This window comes from Natrix helvetica, assembly GCF_964273705.1.
Source record: "Natrix helvetica genome assembly, chromosome: 4".
Taxonomy (NCBI): domain Eukaryota; kingdom Metazoa; phylum Chordata; class Lepidosauria; order Squamata; family Natricidae; genus Natrix; species Natrix helvetica.
Window position 1 is genome coordinate 145,952,999 of NC_138550.1, and position 23,466 is coordinate 145,976,464.

The 23,466-nt window shown below is 38.6% G+C and overlaps 1 long non-coding RNA gene across 2 annotated transcripts; it reads right to left on the reverse strand.

Annotated features, from left to right (window-relative positions):
• Positions 1-1,691: 1,691 nt before the first annotated feature.
• Positions 1,692-23,293, reverse strand: LOC309391107. Of its 2 annotated transcripts, XR_014175223.1 has the most exons (3): positions 23,154-23,293; positions 22,377-22,471; positions 1,692-4,265 (listed from the first exon to the last, which is right to left on the reverse strand). It is a non-coding gene; the product is annotated as an uncharacterized lncRNA (long non-coding RNA). The 2 variants fall into 2 exon arrangements; XR_014175224.1 differs by lacking the exon at positions 1,692-4,265 and having other exon boundaries at positions 21,117-22,471.
• Positions 23,294-23,466: the final 173 nt, after the last annotated feature.

Sequence of the window (23,466 nt, forward strand, 5' to 3'; positions counted from 1 at the left end):
GAAAAGAGCCTCCCCCGCCCCCCTTGAGGCCCTCCGGAGGCTTCATGAGCTTCCCTAAAGCCTTCGGAAAGCTCAAAACGACCCTCCGAGCAAACCGGAAGTCCTGTTTGCTCGGAGGATCATTTTGAGTACTCCGAAGGCTTCAGGGACCCTCCGGAGGTTTCCCTGAAGCCTCCGGAGGGCTTCCTGGGGGGGCGGGGGAGGCTGTTTTTGCACTCCACAGGCTTCTATAAAGGCTCTGGAGCCTGGGGAGGGTGAAAAAAGCATGTAAAAATGGGGGGAGCGCCTGTAGTGCGCACATGCGCACTGGGGGGTCACACATTGCATTGTGGGTGTGGCACGCCCGCACACGACCCCCCTGCGCTCCCCCCACTTATGGCACGCGAGCCAAAAAGGGTTCGCCATCGCTCTCACAGGGGGTGGACATTAGAACTTCAAATGCAGGATCTAAGTTCCTTTTTCAGGGTCCATTATAACTTCAAATGGTTGCTAAGCGACCAGTCATAAGTTGAGGACTACCTGCAAGCAACTAATACCCTTCATAAATTTCTCTAATATCCTTTTGAAACTATTTTAAAAGAGTCGTGGTGGCGCAGTGGTTAGAATGCAGTATTGGAGGCTAATTCTGCTGATTGCTGGCTGCCAGCAGTTTAGCAGTTTGAATCTCACTGGCTGAAGATTGACTCAGCCTTCCATCCTTCTGAGGTGGGTAAAATAAGGACCTAGATTGTTGGGGGCAACATGCTGACTCTGTAAACCAATTGGGAAGGCTGTAAGGCATTGTGAAGCGGTATATAAATCTAAGTACTATTCTTATTGCTATTTGAACTGAACTTGTCCTATAGCAGACAATTGTTGTCTACCAGTCTGGTCTGATCAATCTCTATCATCTATCTATCTATTTATTTTTCTTTCTTTCTCTTTCTTTTTTTCTTCTTTCTTTCTTTCTTTCTTTCTTTCTTTCTTTCTTTCTTTCTTTCTTTCTTTCTTTCTTTCTTTCTTTCTTTCACCTACCTACCTACCTACGTACCTACCTACCTACTTAAAGATGCTAAATATAAGGCAGGCCAAGAAAGAGATGAATAGATGTATCTTTTAACAAAATACAAACAGCTAGATAAACAAGAGATCCTTTGAAATGGAAATGAACACGGGCTTCATCAACAAGACTCATTTTTTATACACTTGTTCTACTGTGTTAGCATTGCTTTTTGAGGGTGAATGTTTACCTTAAGTTCCTGTCTTAGAGCATCTTTTAGTCATTCTGGATTACATGTTAGAGCATGCTGAGAAATTCCTTCTCTATGGCAGAATGTCAATCAACATCTTTAAAAGCACCAGTTAATATAACTTAACAGATGTTCTTAAAAAAGTCATGGGTAAATTTCTATTTTTTATAACAAGTGTCTAAACAGCCATACATTAAATGCATACAGCAAGTAAGAATAATAAGTAATCAGTGGTAATCTTTCAGCCAAACATGAGAATGGGTAGCATGTGTGTATATATTTTTTAAATATATAAAAATAAATTTAAATACATTTTAAATATTTTTTTTAAAAAAATCAAATTTTAAAATATTTACTTTATACATACATAATTTTAAATTTTAGTACTGGCAGCTTAATCTGTATTAAAAGAATTGACAAATGAAACAATCTACAGCTAAAAGGAAGTATAAACAAAAGGCAGGTTTTGAACATTTTTATTTGAAATATTTATACATTGCTTCACATTGGCTTATAAACTTAGCAATACATATACAAAATGTAAGGTATTTTAAGGGCAACAAGTAAAATATGTAATACAAACACAGATCAGTGGAAGAATCCCTATTTTTCTCTTGGACCAAGAGAAATTTCATGTTCCTCTGAGAAAGCAGCACCAAGTCCTGTGGTTGCTCTACCAAAACCACTCTTCCATCAGCAAAGAGAACTGTAGCCAAGCCTGAAAAGTAAATCTTAATAAGCAGGTAGATTTATGAATATCAGAGGCAGGTTTGTGCAGTGGTTGAGACACCAGGTTAGAAATCCAAAAACCATGATTTCTAATCCTGCCTTAGGCCCAAAGGCAGCTGGATGTCTTGGGCCAGCCACTCTCTCCTAAACCTAGGGAGGGGACAATGGCAAATCACTTCTGAAATCTTGCCAAGAAAATGGCAGGGACTCATTCAGGCAATCACCAGGAGTCAACACTGATTCAAACACACCACCTATGTATGTATAGGTCCTTATCCAAATTAACACTAATAAGGAACCGTGAGCCAGCCACCACTAAAATTTTCTACTGATGATATACTACCTTAAGAAGCATGGGGAATTAAAAGAACAGCTTGCCAATAGAGGCAAGATCATCACATTCATAGCTTAACCTTGTTCCACGGTTGGAGTGAGTACTGAGGAAGCTGCTTTCTTGGAAGGGTAATCACCACTTGCTTTTCTTAGCACTGACCTGCTTGATCCTCCCATTCATAAGATAATGCCGGACTTCTGGGTGTTCATTTTTCCCTTAAGTCTCCAATCTCTTCTTACTAGTGGGTAAGCAGCTACACTCTTTCCCTCCTTCTATTTTATTCTCACATATTTCCTATCCTCTGGGAAATGAAGATAATGGATGCAGCTGTTTATGGATTTCTTGCTTATAACAATGCATCTATTTTGTGAGGGGTTTTTAAAAAGAGTGTAGCAACTGCAACAATATTTGGGGGAACTTGTATATCTCAGTCCAATCCAGTGGTGGGTTCCGGGTGGTACGCCCCAGTACGGGTGTACCAGTGCCTGCTGGGAACAGCAGGCACCATTCCGGTATGGTGCTTCAGAGGGCTTGCCCGCCCGCCCACGTTCCTTAGCTGTATTTTACCCAATCGGGCCATCTGTGCGCACGCCCGCAGCGTACGGCACCTGTGCGACACTCTGCCAAGCAGCTGGAGCGTCGCGGGTGGTGGGTGTGCATGCATGCACAGCACGCATGCACCATGGTAGACGCACGGCCCCGTTGCAGCATACTGGTTGCGACAGGATCCGCAACATACCACTGGTCCAATCCTATTGAACCACTGCACTTACCTTGTGTTGGTGGTGAATCAGTCACAGGCTCCTGCCATGTGAATCTGTAGACAACAAGCTATCCATTTGGTTAACATCATGATGTGTGAAAACTCCACCTGCCTGAAATAAACCCACATTTTGGGTTTTGTTTGTTTTTGGCTTTATTTTCAGGCCTCTTCCAGATGGGCAGAACTACACTTGGGCATTGATGTATCATGTTAAACTAGGCTAAATTAATCTCGTATATCTCATTAACCTTCCCCGCTCACAGAATAAACCAGTAGTTGTGAGCTTGTATATTCACAGTCTAATTTTATGCCTGGGTAAGTATGGCAGGAAAACTGCCATTTTATCTCAATTATGTTTAGTTTATCATATTAGCTTATTCAAAACGTTTTCAAATGTTCCTAAGTAAATGCCCTGTCCTAGTATAGAAGGAAAAATGGCAGAACCTGGGGGCACAGTTAAACAAGGGATAGCCTAGAATCCTTATGTAGCCACAAGCAAACTAAGTTCCCTTGAATCCTCTTGACTCTTACCTACCCTGTTAATTGAGAAGATTCTTGTGCATAGGCATTATTAGCAATAAAACAGTTTAATTGGACCTTCATATGTGGGACCGGACCTTTCGCACCTGACATCCAGTCTGTATTAAACCAAGCCATTACAAGACAAAATAAGGAGGCCTGGTAGGCACAATTAAAAGGCAGGCATCTCAAAGTGCAAGGTTTGAAATTAGGATCACGCACAATTGTGACAAACTTTAGAGTGTGCAAACTTTGAAGCAGGTTCCCTAAGTGAACACATTCAAGTTGTACATGTTGTGAGCAGGGTAATATTAGGTTCGGAACTCTATTTCCATTGATTTTCCTAAGTCATGCAGTGTTTCTCAACTATTAAGATATGTGGACTTCAACTCCCAGAATTCCCCAGACAGCCATGGGACTTGAAGTCCACATATTTTAAATTTGCTAAGGTTGAGAAACACTATTCTAAACAGAGCTTTTTTTGCAACATTGACCAAATTCAAGTCAGTGCATAAATTTCTTCCCTCCCCTCACATTAGCTGAGTTTCATCCTCCAAGAGTAGTTTGACTCATGTCTTCGCTTTTTGGGAGAGACGGCAGGGAGGCCTTTTTATTTCCTGATGTGCTGGAATTAAAACACACTTGAAATCATTTCAATTACAGGAGCGTCGTGGTGAAAATGGTTTGATTTCTGGAAAACAAAAAGGAAAATCAAGCACATCATTTTCTGTGTAACAGAGATATTTCATCATGAGTTGAGGCTTTTCTGCTTTATATTGCTCAGGCTATAGAAAAAGGGGGGGGATTAAATAATGCACCAACAGCATTTAGAGTACCTGAAATGGCCTTTTGGTAAGGTACATATTCCTCCTCCTCACACAGTGGCAGTGGAGATGAGGCAAGAACAAAGGTGGTATACTGCCAATTCGCACGAACCGGTAGTGGAGGCGATGGGAAGCTCCACCCACCCACTCAGACATCATCAAGAACCTTCTACGCATGCGCAAAAGGTTCTGCGCATGCCCAGACGTGCACACTCCTGCTACCAAACCAGTAGTGAAGATAATAAATACAATTACTAGGCAAGACAGCTTAAAGACTTCTATGTCTGAGGAATTTGTCTCATAAATTATATAATTCTCCAACACGAGAAGCCAAAAATGACAATGGACATACTGATAGGTGCCTGCCAACCTGGAGCAGGCCACTGTGAATGAATGGGAGAAGGTTGCGTTTTCCTCCAGCCCTTATTCTTATTTCACCCCTAGGAATCTCATTTAATGGGAAGGAGACATTTTTATGGGGGATGAACAATGAAAGAATCACAACCTTCATCCTGCTTTTATCTCCATTCTGAGGTTAATGCCATGCAAACATGGATAAAAATTGTGATTAAGATACTCTACCTGGTTATGCTGTGACTAAGATAACATGCAAGCCAGGTCTAATTAGCTCGGCCTGATTCTCCAATCTGTCTAAGCAAATCTGTTGAACTTGAAGCAAATTTCTCCAAGATCATTGCTGAGAGCAGAAATACAATAATGTGCCCTACACCACTTTTCTTAGCTGTGACATTTAAACCACAGGTAACAAGAGTGATGAAAGGGTGGCTTTATGATCAGTCCTCACATTTATGACCTTCAGAAGTCTGTAAAGCAAAGGAAAGTAAGATCATAGGCAAAGTTATGGTTTCAATTAGTGAAAGTGGCTTTGCTTAATTACTGATTTGATACCAATTGTGGTTGCTACATAAAACTATCTGTACGTTTTTATTGATTTCACGAATTGATGGAGCAATTTTTAAAGAATTTAAAACATGCCATAAAAAGTAGATTACGAAACACTTGATTTTGTGTCATTTCGAAGCCATAAATGATGCTGGTCTTCCATCTCAAGCTCCAACAATATCCGAGTTCGTTCAGAAGCAGTGAAGCAAGAAATTGAGAACTTCTATAGCAATTTGAAAAGGGCGCTAAATTCAACATTAAGAAAGGAGTAGTAAGAAAGGATGCAAAAGTTGGAGAAACAAACAAAAAAAAAGGAATCATAGAATAATTTGGATAGGTCAATGCAACGAAGCAGGAAACCAATAAGGTTTTCTGAAGAAAAGTATCAAAAAACAAAGTTCTTCAAATGGATATAATTGAATAAGGTTTGTATATAATGCAGCCTCAGAAAGCATTTTAGAATAAGATATATTAAAGCTTTCTCTCTTATCCAGGCAGTCTAGCAATGCAAAGCAAATAATTGCTTTTTTCAATGCAATTAAAATGTGAAGCCAAGTTTCAAGTGGATTTGGAGAGGCCATATTAAATGCATCAGTGGTTCATTTCACTTCTAAAACATACTTTTAAAACTACAGGATGTATCTTCATTTCAAATCGTTGAATCCAGGCCCGGAGTTAGGCTGCACACATTTTACATGCAGATAACTGGAACTTTCCCTGTACTGAATTCCTGGGAGCCTCATTCCAAGTGGTCATGCATGCCATTCATTCAATGAAATATCTCATTTGTCAATGGCTTGCAGGAATAATTATTATTTAAAAAACCTGGAGGTGGGAATAGAATCTCCTTAAGCTTTTAAAAAACTCGGTGCTGTAAAACTATCTTTCCATCACTACAAAATTTTCCAAGGAACATGGTTTTGGTTTTTATTCTCTTATTGTCTCAAGGTGTTTTGATATGGCAAATTGTATGGATAAGTATTTAATTTTAACTGGAAGTAGACTATTGGGATATTTATTTGGACTACAGTAATCTATAAAAAAGGTTGGCCGTTCAGTGGTTCGAATCCCTAGTGCTGCATAACCGAGTGAGCTCCCGTTATTTGTCCCAGCTTCTGCCAACCTACCAGTTCGAAAGCATGTAAAAAATGCAAGTAGATAAATAGGAACCACTTTGGTGAGAAGGTAACAGTGTTCCGTGCGCCTTCAGCATTTAGTCATGCCGGCCACATGACCATGGAGGCATCTTCGGACAGCACTGGCTCTTCGACTTTGAAACGGAGATGAGCACTGCCCTCTAGAGTTGGGAATGACTAGCACATATGTGCAAGGGGAACCTTTAGTTTTACCTAATCTATAAGAATAATTGGTAGACGAACTAGGTAAGATAAGGGCATTCTTGTGCAATATGTGAAGGTGCTGAACATCTGAACTATTAGAAATATACTTTACGAATGCATAAGGAACAAGGGCTACAATGTGCTCTTCCATGCTGACAGAATTGCTTGAACCAACTCAATAGTTAACTAATCAGTTCTAGAGGGGGGAAAAAGAACTTCTCCAGAAGGCAAGTTGAGGACATCTCTATAGAAGAAGACCAAGATTCATTTGTTCAGCTTGTTTATATCTGTTGACCTGTCATTGTTACACAAAGCCTTGGTTTTGTTGACCACAATTTGTTGACTAAGCTTTAATTGGCTGTTTGAGCCCATCAGGCTAAGCTATGAATCCTCTTTTTAAACCACAATGGCTAGTTTTGCACAACACACAAAACCAAGTAAATTACACTGCAGCTTATCATGATGTGTGTGACCCTACAGTGGTGCTTTTTCCTCTATTTTAGCTACTATCTCAAGGTACATCTCATATCTATCATTGTGCATGATTAAAATGCGCTCCATGGCTCAGGACCTAGTTACCTGCGGGATCGTATTCTGCCCCATACATCCCTACGACCCATCCGCTCGCACAGAGAGGGACTTCTCCAGGTGCCGTCCACCAGACAGTGCCGAGGGGCGGCGCCTAGGAGCAGAGCCTTCTCTGTGGCGGGCCCAGCCCTGTGGAATGACCTCCCTCCGGATATTAGGACCACCACCGACCTCCGCTCCTTCCGTGTAAAGCTCAAGACCCACCTATTCCAAATAGCTGGCCTGGCTCAACCATAACTTCATAACGCTCCTGACGGGTTTTTTAATTCGGTAATTTTATTCAATGGGATTTTAAATTGTGTTTTTTAATTGTGCTCACTCAGTAGTCTACCTCCTCCATGCACATGTATATGTCTTTGTTCTTATGTATGTATGTTTGTCTTTATCTGTATTTTATTTGTTTTGATTGTACGCCGCCCTGAGTCCTTCGGGAGAGGGTTGCGGCTAACAAATAAATTATTATTATTATTATTATTATTATTATTATTATTATTATTATTATTATTATTATTATTATTATTATTTAAATTTTGCTAAATTTATATCCCATCTTTTCCCAAGATCTTAAGGTAGCATACATAGCAGACGTCCTCCTCTGTTTTCCCCCCCAGAGCAATAATCCTGGGCACTAAATAATTTTCTGACCCCAAGTCACTTCCATAGTTGAAATTGAACCTGGATCTCATTGTCCTAGTTCAACAGTCTGCAGTAATTATTACACCACGGGTGTCAAACTCACGGTGTCACGTTACTATCATGAGATATTTCGTGATGTTTTTTCCCTTCGTGGAGTTGGGGAGGGCGTGGCCTGCACGTGATGCTTCTGCCCCCCCCCCCGTTTGACACCCCTGTATTACACTATATCGATTTAATAATCAGTTAAAAATCTGATCCCAACTAGTGCTGCAACTTTGAATTCAAATTTCAGATACTGTATGTTTCTTTAATATTTAAATTTGAGAAAATCATAGCAAAGAAATATGTAATATATTAAATATTGACAAGATCTTTCAAATTTCATTGTAGAGAGTAATCTGATATCGGGGCTAAAGGGCTAGATTAGACACTTGGGTTAAATCTCCATGCAGATATTGCTCTCACTACCTAGTGTTTTTCACATTTGACAGTTTAAAATCTATGTGGACTGGCTGGGGAATTTGGGAGTTGAAGTCCATATATCTTAAAGTTGCCAAGTTTGAAAAGCACTGGACTAGGTGGATGATATAACAGCATAGTTTACAGGAATGTTGTAAAAATAAAATGAGAAAGGATCTGTCTGGTGTAGTGCCTTTGGACGATTATAATTTTCATAAACTGCTTACAGAATGGACATTTCAAGCAAATGCTTTCTTTACAATGCTGCATTAGAAACATTTTCTTGAGGTTAGAGTTAGAAGTATACAGCACCGATACAAAACTGCATTTGGAACGATGATCCCAGATCCATGAGAGAAGGTCGAAAGAAAAGTGTTAAAGAAATCTGCAGCATATTACAACTGTCACTAACTGGTGTCTTCCAAATATAGGTAAAGGTAAATTTACGTGCTACCAACAAAGGTGATTCCTATTTTTCTACTTGTATTTACATACTTTCGAACTGCTAGGTTGACAGAAACTGGGACAAGTAACAGGAGCTCACCCCGTTATGCGGCGCTAGGGATTTGAACTGCCGAACTGCTGACCTTTCTGATAGACAAGCTCACCATCTTAGCCACTGAGCCACTGTGTCCCCCTCTTCCAAATATACTGGGCTACAATTCCCACTATCCCCACTCTACCATAGATAATGCAGCGAATACATTTGGAGAGCATTCATCTGGGGAAGGCTTGTATTGTACATTAAAATGCTCCAAAACACAACTATTCGTTCCATTCATTTACTAACCAAACAGTTGTACGTCTTACCAAACCAGCAGGAAACAGAAAGGGGAGAGAAACAAGAGCTTTGTTCTTCCCTCCAACTCTCTTCCTTATCTCCTCTGCCACTATTTATTTTGTTTCTTTGCTGTGCAAATAACCAACTACCTTCCAGAGGGGCTCAACCCAGCCCTTTTATGCCCTGCAGTCATGACAATGTCTTTTAAAGGGAAAATTGATTCTTTGGAATGCTGTGCGAGCACATACTTATCTTAGCCCTACAGCCCACACCTGTTGAACAGGTAAACCAGATCCTCAGCAATGGGCCTCAGCTACGACATTCCAGCTTGGCAAGCTATTACTCTCTAATTGCTACCTGTCAAGCAAGTAACTTAAGCTTTTGAACCAAGCCCAAACAACCGCACGTTCCCACGAAATCCTAAACTTCTTGACCTTTGACCCCAACACAGGGTTACAAATAATTTTAAGAAGGGATGGTTGGAATATATGAAGGCACACTCAAATGGTCACCAAACTCAACCCAATCCAGCCAACAGTCATTATTTAAAGGGGGCTCAAAACATCATGGCTCAAAGACACAACTGTACCTTACATGCAAACTTGAAATGCTTCATCTGTGTAGATGAAGGTGACTTGTTGATATTTCCAGCCACTAACACCAATGCTTCTCAATGTTGGCAACTTTAAACTACCGTATTTTTTGGAGTATTATACACACCTTTTTCCCCTCAAAAAAGAGGCTGAAAATCTGGGTGCATCTTATACACTAAATACAGCATTTTTTGCCTTCCGAAACCCCACCCTTTTCACCAAAATGGCTGTGCATAGCCTTTAGGAGCCTTGCAGAGTGCTCCTGGGGGCTGGGGAGGGCAGAAATGAGCAAACAACAGGCCATTTTTTGCTCAATTTCCCCCCCCCCCAGCCTCCAGGAGCACTCTATAACCCTTCTAAAGGCTATTCATGCCCTTTATTGACAAAAAATGGGCCAATTTTTGTGAAAAATGGGTTGTTTTTTGCTATTCATGCCCTTTTTACAAGCCTCCTAAAGACTATTCATGCCTTTTTTAAAAAAAAGGGTCAATTTTTGCGAAAAACGGCCCATTTTGGGGAGGTCTGCAGAATGCAAAACCTTTTTTTTAAAAAAAATTGCCTCTTCAAAACCTTGGTGCGTCTTATATTCCGGTGCGTCTTATACTCCGAAAAATACGATATATGGACTCCAACTTGTAGAGTTCCCCAGTCAGCATTGGGAATGCTCTGGATGTTAAAATTCACACAGCCTAATGTTGCCAAGGTTGAGACACAGTGGTGTAGCAGCTGGAAATATCAACAAGTCACCTTCTGCTCGACTCTCGGGCATTGCACTGAAATCTGTCAAGTTTCCCATGAGGAACCAGTTCCCAAAGCAGTATTTGGGAAAGGTGGAACAGGCACTTCTTGTTCTTTTCTTCCTTCCAGTTCAGGCTTGTCGAGCACAAAGCAGCAAGGCACAGTCAGCACTTGTTCCAAATAAATGCACCTCCAAGCAGGCTTATGCAATACCTACGGTATTGGGCAACTATATTTTCTCTTCCTTTTACACCATAAAAATGAATCTCAGAAAACTGCATATACTCCCTTTGTGCCATTCCGTAATTAGAGGAACATAAGTAGATTTGTAGATAAATCGAGGTGTTTAGATACTGTATATCAGAAAGGGGCAGATGTTCAAAGGAAGTAGCTTCCCTAATACTAGCCAGAGATGTGTATTATTGTATAACAAATAATGGTTTATGTTTAATTATTTGGTTCAAATAAATAAAGTTCATGTTTAATTTCTTAGGAAGTGAATGGTTATTCATTTTGACATCTCATTTGTGCCTTTGTTAAGAGAGTGGGAGAATTTATCTTTTTTCAGCTTAAGGATAGATGGATAAACTGGTAGTAGGAATGCTTTTTATTACTCAAAATAAATATTGCACCAAACAGAACCAAATCCAACCAGATACTGCATTTGCAAGCATATATATATATGAAATATAATCGATCCTATCTGCAATTAATTCAGGGTCCACATCTTCCTTCCTCAAATGTCTGTTTGATAAACTATAAATATCATTTAAAAACATATATAGCCTGAACCATACAGCAATTTACAATCTGATGATAAAAGGAGAACTTTGCCCTTTGTTAGGTGCTTTTTTACCCAGTGCAAAATTAATAATCAGATACAAGGCAATGAATGCTAGTATAATTGTATCTGCAGTTACCAATCTGCTATAACTTTTTTATTTTAGAGATTTAATTTTAAATTAAGAGCACTTTTTGAATATCTTTGCTAACACAGCAATAGCCAGCAGGGATGAAATTACAACCAAGCAAGTGTCTGGACTTCTAATGGTAGAAAAGACTATATCTATTTTTTCTGTCATCCATGATTACTTATGCTGGTAGTAGCAACACTGTGAGAAGTTTATTTTAGTTGTGTACCAGAATTATATTTTTCCAATCAATCTATGGGTAGTACAGATAATCAGATTATACAGCCTTCAACTAATCACAAAATCAGCTAAATTACTAACATTTATGTACGATTATTTTGATATCAGTTTACAGGAGAATATGAAAGTTTAGGTAATGTTATATGAATAGAGTTGTTTATCAAACTTTTAATTTCTGATTATGTCAGTGAAATCCCAGATCCAGGTCCAATTTAAAAGGGTCATGTTAAGATTATCAATCTATGCTGGGTCTCAGTGGCTAATGTCAGTGGTAAGGTTTATCAGCCCCTATAAGTTCACACATTGAAACTTGCTTATGTTCCTGATACACTGCACATGCGGGTATGAAGTGTGACAATAACCAGGAGGGACAAGTTTGCAGATTTTTATTTTTATTTATTTTTTGCAACAACATTAGTACTTTAAATGGTGCTTCAAACCTATTTTGCATGCTTCTGTTCTAGTCATCCAAATATATGCACAGTGATGCAATGCTAGTGATTTTAGTAGAACCTGTTTATTCCTAAAGCATAAAATAATATGCGTGTGTATGTGCATGTCTGCATTTAGTTGTGCAGAAGAAGAAATAACCATCTGCCAGCAATTAGTATTTCTATTACTGCTTTAAGCAACTCCCCATGGTTCCAAAACTGTGAAATGACTGTAAGCTATTAGCACCATGTCTAATTGCAGAGTTGATTGTGTGTTGGGTACTTCGAATATTTGCACAATAATTTTCTGCTGCCAAACGCATATGTTTAATTGTGAACAACTATAATATTTAATTAATATTTAATGTTTAAGCACATGGGTGTCTCCAATGTGCTAACCTTTAGTTAGGTGGAGCCTGGGAGAGGTTCAGTCAATTGTTAGCTTCTAATTAGTGATTAATCCTGGAGAGGAATATTCCCACACATTATCCAAATATCATTTGGTAACTTTTGCAATTAGGAACCCAAAATCAAAAGAACTGAACGGTATGGATTTTCTTACCCAGTTTTCTGACCAGTGTGGATTAATCAATTGTAGCAATCGATTTGACTATATATTCAAATTAATGGTGTGGAAGTTTGTTGACACAAGATAAAACAACTATAATTACAGGAAGAAGCTGAAACACTTGTTTTCAACTGTGTCGAAAATTTGAGGATCTTAATGTGTTAATAAATTGCAATTTCCCATAAAAACAGTTAAGGAAGTCTGGAATATCCTTCCTCTACCAGACAGATTCCAAATGTTTGTTTGGAATTTGAGGAATTGCTGTTGTAACATACTGATTATTTGGATGGGTGAGCGAATACTTTTGGCAATATAGTGTACCTATGGAGCAGTGGTGGGATTCTTTTTTTTTTTTACTACCGGGTCTGTAGGCGTGGCTTGGTGGGCTTGGCAGCAGCAGGATACTGCAAAATCCCCATTCCCTCCCCACTTCTGGGGGATGGATACTGTAAAATCTCCATTCCCTCCCCACCCCATTAACCTGCTTTCCAGCTCTGTTCTCCTGTGCAGGGCAATAGAAGATGACCCAGCTGGGACTTGGGAGGCAGCGAATAGATGGGGGCGGGGCCAGTCAGAGGTGGTATTTGCCAGTTCTCCGAACCTTTCAAAATTTCTGCTACCGGTTCGCTAGAACCAGTCAGAATTGGCTGAATACCACCTCTGCTATGGAGGACACCTATTTAAAAAGGATGGTGTCCAGCAATTTCCTTTTGGGTAGGCTAGTCCTAGCCAAACTTAACTTTACTGTACAGAAGTCCGTTTCTCAGGCTGACTTCTGGGATTAAGTTTTATTGATACAAAGCCAACTAAAATGGATCAAGAGAGAAAGTATCAATTCATTCAGTCTTCAAAAGAACTAGATCAGGGGTGTCCAAACTTGGGAACTTTAAGACTTGTGGACTCCACAAGTCTTAAAGTTCCCAAGTTTGGACACCCCTGAACTAGATGGTAGATTTCAGCTTCTTTCTCTGACTAAGTATCTTATTCTACTACATCTTATTCAAAATATGTTAGTTAGAGGTAATATAAATCCACTTTGATTTTCGTAATTTGTAGAACGGAGAACTAGAGTTGTATCCTGATATTAAATCCATTTTCTTCTGAAGAAAATAATGTCATAATGTGTGCATTCTTCCACAAAGGGCAACAGGAAAATAAAGGAAGAAAAAAATCCAGCGTCATTGGGTGGTGCCCAGCATTAATGTTATGTAAACAGTGAGATGGTTCATACAAAGAAATTCCAAGAAGAGCTTGATCCAGCTTTAGCCTATGCTAGAAACAAACATGCAAACTTCTTCCTCTATAGATACCGTGTAGACATAAAGTGCTTTTAAGGTGCAATAGAAAATACTGCAACATTTGCCTCAGTTAATAACATTTGCTAAGAATCTAGGAATACAAACAGTTCACTTCAGCCCACACAACCAGCGTTATGCAGTCCACTTATCCTGATTAGCAAGGTTCCTATGTTCCTATTCTGTGGTCTAATCTACATCATCTGTCCCCACCGAGCTTCATTTCCCATTTTAAAACCATCCAACCAGCTTATCTTTCCACATGGCTGAAACAATATTAAACAGGGGGCCAGAGGTACTTTGACTTTTGAACCAATCAGTATCAGGCTGCAGCAAACCGTAGAGAAAAAGCAATTTCTGAAAAAAATTACAATTAGGCATTTTCAGTGTTATCTTCAGTGGGTCTGAGAATCTTCCTTTAATCTTGTTTATGTGGAAATTTTCTAGCTTTTTCCCATCAGGAGCGGTTTTTCTCAGAAAAGGCAAATTAGAATCTACACAGTTCAGGTACTCAGGAATCTTTTATGAATTCAAGAGGGAGTCAAACTATTCTCCAAGGCACCTGAGGGTAGAACAAGAAGCAATGGGTAGAAACTAATCAAGGAGAGAAGCAACTTAGAACTGAGGAGAAACTTCCTGACAGTGAGAACAATTAATCAGTGGAACAGCTTGCCTCCAGAAGTTGTGAAAGCCCCAACACTGGAAGTCTTTAAGAAGATGTTGGATAGCTATTTGTCTGAAACGATATAGGGTTTCCTGCCTAGGCAGGGGGTTGGACTAGAAGACCTCCAAGGTCCCTTCCAACTCTACTATTGTATTATTGTAATTCAAAACTGGAATGAAATTACGGATAAAAACCCTTTTTTACATATGTATACATCTGTGCTTCCAATATCAGAATCTTTGTTCATAATAAAATGAACAAAAAGATGTATGTATGATTTATGATTTTAATGATTAGGCAGAATAGATTATACATAGAAGAGAGTTAAGTAACTTTAGAGGAAGAGGTAAATTTATAATTGTACTTATAGTTGCTATAAAGAAGATTGGAAGCTATTTCTTCCCCCACTCTTCTTTTCTATTTTTTGTATGTTTGCTTGCTTTCTTGCACTTGTAGTTTTCTTTTGATTTCTTTCTTTTTCTGTTTTCTTCCTTATACTAGTTTGCATTGGTTTTTATCTTTATTTTTAAAACTTTTAAATAAAATTGTTTTAAAAAATGAACATGAGGTGGAAATCCATGCACCAGTGATGATACTTTGGTGCTGATCTAGACATAATGCAATCAATACTTGCTATGGTTTAGTAACTTACCACATAATAGACTAAAATAACTTTCATTTCTAAAAGCTTTTATTTCAAAAATAGGATTGAATGTGTCTGTTAGCATACCCTTTCTCTGACCAGAGAAAATAATGTTAACGCCAAGTTTTTAAGAGATATATCATGGCTCAGATTATAAGAATTTGGCTGCAACGCTAAGCATATGGTTTTGGTCATCTAACTTGCAGAAATATAGATGCAAAGGTGGGTGAATATTGCCCATAAAATTTGCAGTGGTTTCTTATGATCCTAGGGACATAGTCAGATTGTTAAAATCAACATCCTCTACAACTTTACTCATTCATGCACAGCAACATGAGAGGAAGTTAAATAAATGAAGATAACATTTTTTCCCCAAATGCTGGGGGGGGGGGAAAGGGGGGGAAAGAGCAGATATACAATATTTAACTATATCTATAAGAACAGATGTTTCACTGCCACTATAAAAGTGTGCAGTTTTTCTACTTTGAAATATAAGTTAAGTGACAAGATAGATGGTATTTTGAATTCATAGCTTACTCTTATTAAGCCATCATCAGTTTTTCATTTGACAACAAGGAAATAAATCTGCAAGGGCACACAGTGGACTTGTGGCTGACTAGGATGCCATCACAAAATAATGCAATCAGTCACTGAAGTGGCATTCAGAGCTGTCTTCCTTCACAATTCCACTGCTTGTGATAAAATTAGGAATATTTTCTGAGCGTAGAATATATTCTTATTTCTGTTTCCATTCCAGTTTCAAAGCTACAAAGGCAGAAGTCCCACTACCCCAAATGATTTTCCTGGGCATGATAAATTAGTTTTTTGTAATTCAAGCATCAGCAGAAAAATATGGTCATCATTCAAACTTCCATGGCACTAAATTGGAAGTAAGGGAAGGAACTGGCTGATGGAAGAGAGACAGATCACATTATTTTTCCATTTATGCCCAACATGGAAATAAAGTGAGCTGCCAGAGGAGAGAAGTACCATTCATCACACCCAACAAAGAAATGGTATTGCTGCTACAAATGGAACATAGTTTATTGGTCTCCATTGCTCCATTGATTCCATATTCTGTACAGGCTAAATCTCTAAAACTGGCAAAGATCAGCAAGCACCACATCTACACTGTCTTTGAAATTGTTACTTACTTTTTCTACAGACGTTTCCTGTACTTCTAGCTATTTCTAAAGTGGGCTACCAGAGGAGAGAAGTACCATTCATCACACCCAACAAAGAAATGGTATTGCTGCTACAAATGGAACACAGTTTATTGGTCTCCATTGCCGCCACCTACTATCTCAATATGATTTTTGCAGGCCACTAATTTTGTGGCTACATTTACATGGCTGCAACAAACAGGAAAAAAACGTCATGGTTCACCCACTTAGCCGCCGATGAAGTTTGGGTAAGACAAATCTATTGCTCCCATTCATCTCTCTTAAATATGCAAGTTATTGTTTAACGAACCTAACAAAATGGATCTTTAGAATGACTGCAAGCTGCAACCACATCAAACTAGTTTAATTTCTTTATTAAATCGAGTGGTTTTTTTTAATGAACCATGTAAGAAAACTTAGTAGTTAAAAGGAAAAGAAAAAAAAGAAGTGAAGGTGCAGGGAAAATTGTGGCAAGTGTAAATAATTGCTTATTCTATTTACTTTCTGAACAGGAATAAGGAAGTAAGTTCTTCAACACGGTCACTGTTTATTTATAAAATCATCTTGGGGGGGAGGGCGGAATCACGCAGTAACTTGAAGCACGCAGTGCACAAATACACTGCACATTACTGAACACCCATTCAGAGTAATCTCAATTACATTTTCCTCAAAACATCATTAAAAGTAATCCTTTTTCAAATTCATTTCAAAGTAACTTCATGGACACAGTCATGGAGTTTTCTTTGTAAAACAATGGAAATAGCTTGCCATGGTCGACTTCAAGATGTTTCTGGACTTTTCAGGCTGGCCCACACATTTGTTACTCCCTGGTTAGTCTCCCATCCAAGCAGGAACCTATCAAGGTCAACCAGGTAATGCTACCTGCTGAGGGTCAACATTTCCAAGGATAGATAAGTTCCTTTATAATGAGATGCAATACAGAACACAAGAAATGTTTGTGAGATTTAACGTAGTACTGAAACTAAAAAGCTCATTTACCTCTGTTACAAATTGACTAAGTATCGGTAATCTAATTCTAGGATGCTCAGTGAGGCAGTCTATGGTGCTGATATACTTTTAGTTGCCATTCTCAGTGGCATCTACCCCAATCTTTTTTTCCACACTGAAAAAAAAACTTTAAAAATTAAAAAGAGGGGCAGGCTGCAGATCTAAGTTCTGGCCTCCATCATTAATTTTATTCCCAGAAATGTTTTACATCCCATTAGCTTTCTCAGAAAATGAAGTAAGAGGCAGCTACAGCCTAAACCTTGGTTTAGAAACATGGCATTTGCTCAGAAAAAAAGATCATATTAAGCAGGGAAAATAGAAAATGTCATATATGAGAGGGGGGTTAGACATGATGCCAACTAAAGTTCTGATAAGTCTGTGCTGGTTATATCCCCCCTGCAATTAACTATGTAAATCAATGTCCTTCTCAGTAACCAAGATATTACACACAAAGTAATTCAAATATTCAACATGATTATTATTATATGAGCTAATTAGGGCAAAATCTCAGAACCTACTTTGAAAAGTCAGTATATCTTTCAGCTATATTTGAGCAAACTATTTGTTCAGTTCTGATTACTCTATGTTAAAGTGTCAAAAAATTACAGTCTACAACTCAGACATCAGAGGATATGATAGAAGGCAGCTGAGAATACCTAGTGGGTACTAGGTTGGGTAAATTAGGCTGTAGGCTGGCATTTGCTAGGATTAGCAAAAATATTATACAGGGAATGTGATAGAGATTTAAAGAATTATATGGCTTACAGAAAATGCATACAGACATGACCCTTTTTATCTCATATGATAATAGAACTTCAGATCATCCAACAAAATTGATTAGCAATAGAGCTGGTATAAATAAAAATACTCTACATAAGTAACAATCTATGTGATGACAACTCTCAGCGTACAAAGCTAATACCAATACTGAGAGTTTAAGTGAACTCCTAATTCAGAGGCACTGATACCAATTTATTATACTTATGTTCTGTCTTTGTTGTAGAGCATGCATAGTTTCTTTCTCAGTTTTATTCTCACATTAATCACCTTAGAAAGATTAACTCTGGAAAGCAAGAGGCTGGAGTATTTAATGTTTACTTATACTCAACAATTTTTTATTTTCTCATGCTGATTCCATATTCTGTACAGGCTAAATCTCTAAAACTGGCAAAGATCAGCAAGCACCACATCTACACTGTCTTTGACATTGTTATTTACTTTTTCTACAGAGGTTTCCTGTACTTCTAGCTATTTCTAATACTACTATGATATCCTTTTCTAACAGACTTACCGGTATATAGTAAGATAAGCTTTATAGCAACTAAAGCATTTACTTTGGAAGAGAAACAGGATCTGAAACACTCAGTGAGCCATAAAGATTTACTCAGTAGGTTTAGGCAACTGATTATGTCTAATCTACAATAATAATGCCTGGGTTGATTGAAAAAAAGGACAGAAGTGCATACCCCACTTCAGATAATCAGAAAATACATCATTGATGAAGGTGCTTGTATCTGAAAATGTTTGCAGATCATATACTGTTCTCTCGTTTGTTTATATTGCAATTGTTGTTTTTATTATTTTTTTAATGTTAATTGGACAACCAAATTACAACTAACCTTTTTTGTTAACTTCAACGGAAGATTCTTCATCACCAAAACTTATTACATAACCTAAAATTTTAGAAATATTGACAAAGCAATCATATGTATATATTCAAAGTACAGATATCCAGCATTAAATATTTATTAGTAAGCAAGGAAAGGTAGACTATTAGCCTGTATTTTTACTAGCATACCTAATCCATCAATCTATTCTCTTTATTTTTATTATATCAAGAGAAGGCATTTTTCTGTGGTGTTTTATTCATGGAATGTTATGAAAAAAAATACTATTCTTGTACTGTACCTGGTTTTATGGATGTAATAAACAATGACTGGATACTATTCTAATAATTGCAAGCACAGGGATTCACAAGAGCTTTGAAGGGTTGTTTTTTTTTGAAGTGTTAACTGCTGCAATGAACCTCAAGGATATGAACAAAGTATAACTAAGTTTGGTTCAATTATGTTTGTTGAAAATATGGCTATATTAGAGTAGAATAATCAGTGCTCACTTAACTATTTTAAGTATTTTCTTGACCTATAGGCTCAAAGAATAATCTGCACTTAAGGCATTCTGAACTGTCTGCACAGATAATTATGGTATTGAGAAGAGAATTCAATCTAATTCCAGACAGCCTCTACGTGTCAAATTAAGTAGTATTGCCTTTGGGAAGCACAGTGCTAATAACTGACCATAACAATGACTGGTTTTTTTTTTGTCTCCAGTTTCTGTCAACAGTTGCCTACAATAGGCAAAGTTAACAATTTACCCCAACAGCATTGTTTAAAAGCTAACACTCTGCTGTGTGAACTGCTGCAGCTCTTGCTTTGAGAAGTAATCCAGGATAACTCATGTTTGAACAGGTAAGACCGAGTGCCAGGGGATATGAAAGAACATTCATAAGGCATACTTTAGATGGTTGATCAGGATTCCATTTCTTATCTTCATCAAACTCTGATAATGCAGCTCCATCTGGAGAAATCTAGAGAAGGCTGATGTAACATTAATTTCATAGATTTTGGAAACCATGCCATTGTTCCTAATATAATATCATGACGAAAAACCAGTCCTGATGGTAATAAAGTGTTTTTTTACTGAAGAATTGTAATGAATTGGGAACTATAATAAATAATTCCCATAATATTAACTGTATTTGGTTGGTCATATGGAGATGACGAGAAACAATTGAGTAACATTATCCCAGATATACCTGCTAGGAATTTCCTTCATGAACTCACTTCTGCATAAATATTGTTAGACTGAGTCAGAAAGTCAGTAATACATAAAGTAATTCTCTAAGGTGTTGTGATAAATCATAAACATGGAGAGAGGAGAGGAGTTCTGCTGTCCTACCAAGAGATTATTTCAGCAACCTCCAAACATTTTAGATTGCAATTCCTGATACACCAAGTCAAATGTTGCTTTAGCCATGCATTCTAATTCACGGTAGGCTATACATAAAAAGAATGGCCACCATTAAGGTAAGGCAACAATCAAGCTTCTATCTTCAAGCTTCTATCTTCTGCTAGCTAAAAAATAAATAAACCTTCCACGACCTAAGTCACAACCCCCTTAAAAACAAATTATATAACAAGATGATTGCTAAGTTTTAAGATACATAAAGGATTAAGTATAAGTGCTACCTGTTGCAAAATTAGTAGCTGGCTTTCTGCATGGTGCTCTTTATTGGAATCTGGTGCAGGAGCTTTCATTGACATACCAATAGAAAAGCACAAACATATGTAAGCCACCCCTGTGTTAAAAGAACTGTTATTCAAACATCTGTTTTCTTTCTATTGTACTTATTAGCAGCATTGCTTTGATACAAATACAACCCATTAGCATCTTCATCCCATAAATTTGTTTTACATGTTTCTAGAACACATAATTTTATGTACTTGTAATTATATTTTGTAGCCTTCATCAAATGTTGTTTGAATACCTGTTTTTCTGGCCCTATACAGCAAACCCAAACAATACTATTATTAAATGGGAAAAAATTACATACCCATGCTAAATTGATATAGAAACATTTGCCTTTTACCTTGGTTTTATTTTCACAGTAGAATTATAGCTGTTTAAGAAAGGAAGTAGCCAAAGTGAAAGTATAGAAACATCAGGTTTCAAATGTAATAAAGCATGAGACCAGCTCTTTAGTAACTCCCACTCTATTTTTCCTGTTTATTCCATTCAAATTGTAATTAGGATTACACATTTAAGCATCACATTCTTTTGTTCTATTTTTTGGACAAAGGATTAGATCTTGATTTCTCTTAACATTAGGTCTGTTTGTTTTAATTCACAATGGGCAGGTTCAGTAATAATATTACATTGGACGTAACTTTTTTGGTGTACAATATGACCCAAGATTCCCAGTTTTTAAGCTAATATGCATCTTGTATTTCCATAGTGTTTGAGAATTAGGATATTAATCCCCAATTCAGGTCTATTATTCTGAATTTATGCTATTTGGAAAAAAATTAAAGCGGAACTTGATTGCAAAAAAAGTTATGTAGGTTAAGTTTTAATTTGATATACAAAAGCCATCTAAATTTAAGATTATATTGCCCACTGAAAACATCCAAAAGGCTCTCATTCCCTATTTTTGGTCCAAGTATCTTATATACTTGTCTTGCGATAGTTGTTGACAGATATTTCCTCAATAAATCATCTATTCCACCTATTTTTTTTAAAAGCCATGAAAGTAGTGATTATCATCCCATTGTGCAGTGTAAATTCCATTGTTACTTTCTTACTACCCCCATAAAAGCTAATAGGGCCACAAGAGATATTTACTAGTCCACTCAATGATAACTAAGAGATGGTCATTTCTGTTACATCAAAAGAGATCATTGTCCTAAAATCTTTATCTGTACAACTCTTCTTTCTCTCCACAGCTGAATGGGAAAGTTCCTTACATGGATATCACTTCCAGAGTGTTAAGAGGGATTGACTTCCAAATAAGCATAGATAAAATAGCAGACTGAATTGCTTATTTCCACGTCATTGATTGACAGGCCCTGGAGCAAACACTAGATAAGTCTTTCCTGGAAAATGGGGGAAATCTTGCATTTCACTGGTAGGCTGCTCTGTACTTACAAACATATTGTTATCTGTGGAAATACAGGAGGATAAATTAGCAAATGCAAAGGACTAAAAATGAAGGATCCATCCAGGGTTTAAGGACTGGATATTGTGTATTATTGTTCATTTCCACTCCCGAACTTACTTTTTAAAAAGCTCCTAAGCACTTCCTGAAAACTCTTTAAAAAAAAAAGCAAAATAGCATAAATTCTAATTTGTTACACACCTTGCAGGGGTGAGGTCAGGCAGTAAGGCAAAAGGCTATAAATACTGCAAACATTACAGCACGGGGGTGAGAAAACACACAATTCATATTTATTCTTCTTACCCAAGGAAGTAGTTTGAAAGTTTTCAGTTGAAGCAAAGGGGGTAGAGGTGGGATGCGACTGACCTCCTTTTCTCTATCTAGCTCCATATATATAGCTAAAAAAAACACACAAAAAAAAACAACCCTAAGCAAATCCGAACAAACTTGAGATCTGCAATGTAGAAGTCGCCATAACTCAAGTCAGTCCCTTCTTGGCCCTAGGCAGGCCTGCAAATCCTGCAGTATAAAACTCACGGCACTTCGAAACACAAGGAATTTATGTAACAGATTTTTTTTTTAAAAAAAAGGTATTGTGGGATGGGCGGGGGAAAGGTGGCCGTTTCATGTCCCCCAACCTCTTGTCGAGGGCGGGCAAGTGCCTGGCGCTCTGCCTCGGGACTCCAGGCTGACTTCCCCGCCTTTTGGGCGCGAGGTTTAGAGGCGGGCGGCGGGGTGACTTCGGGACTTGGAAAGCAGCTGCAAAGCCGAAGGCGAGTTTGCCAGGGCCGCTCCCCGCAACTCTGTCCCAGCTCAAGTCCAGGCAACCCTGCGGCTCCCTTGCTGTCTGTCTTCTCCTCCTGCACCTCCCATTTGCAGGAACAGCGGCAATCTCCTCAGGCTAGGGAGTTCGGCTTCCTCTGCCGGGCTTCACCTGCCCCTGCTACCCCGGTGTCCCATTCAGCTTCTCTGTCTCTTGTCTGCCCCCAATTCCCCGCCCTTCACCCCCGCGCTCCTTCAACCACCGCGGCTCTGCTTCCCAGAGGTGCGATCGCGCCGAGTTCTAAGCCAGGGCCTTACCTGAGCGCGCCTCTTCCAATGGCTGCTCACCTGAAGGCCCGCTCCACCCAATCAGCTCGCGGCTCGTCCCTCCTGCCTGCTATCCTTGAGTGAAAGAATCCAGCTTCTCTTGGGAAAGTTACCTGTAGGCGCCTTCAAGCTTTTGTTGCTTGGCTGCTCGGTGCCCTAAACCGCGGGGGGGAGGGAGTGCAAGAGGAAAAAAAGGGCCAGCCAGTCTTCTTCCCACATGCGAGGGGCGGGGAGAAGGGGGCTTTACCTGTCCCACTCCTACCTCTGCGGCTGGCTGAGGGAGAAGTAGAGGGGGGAAAGAAAA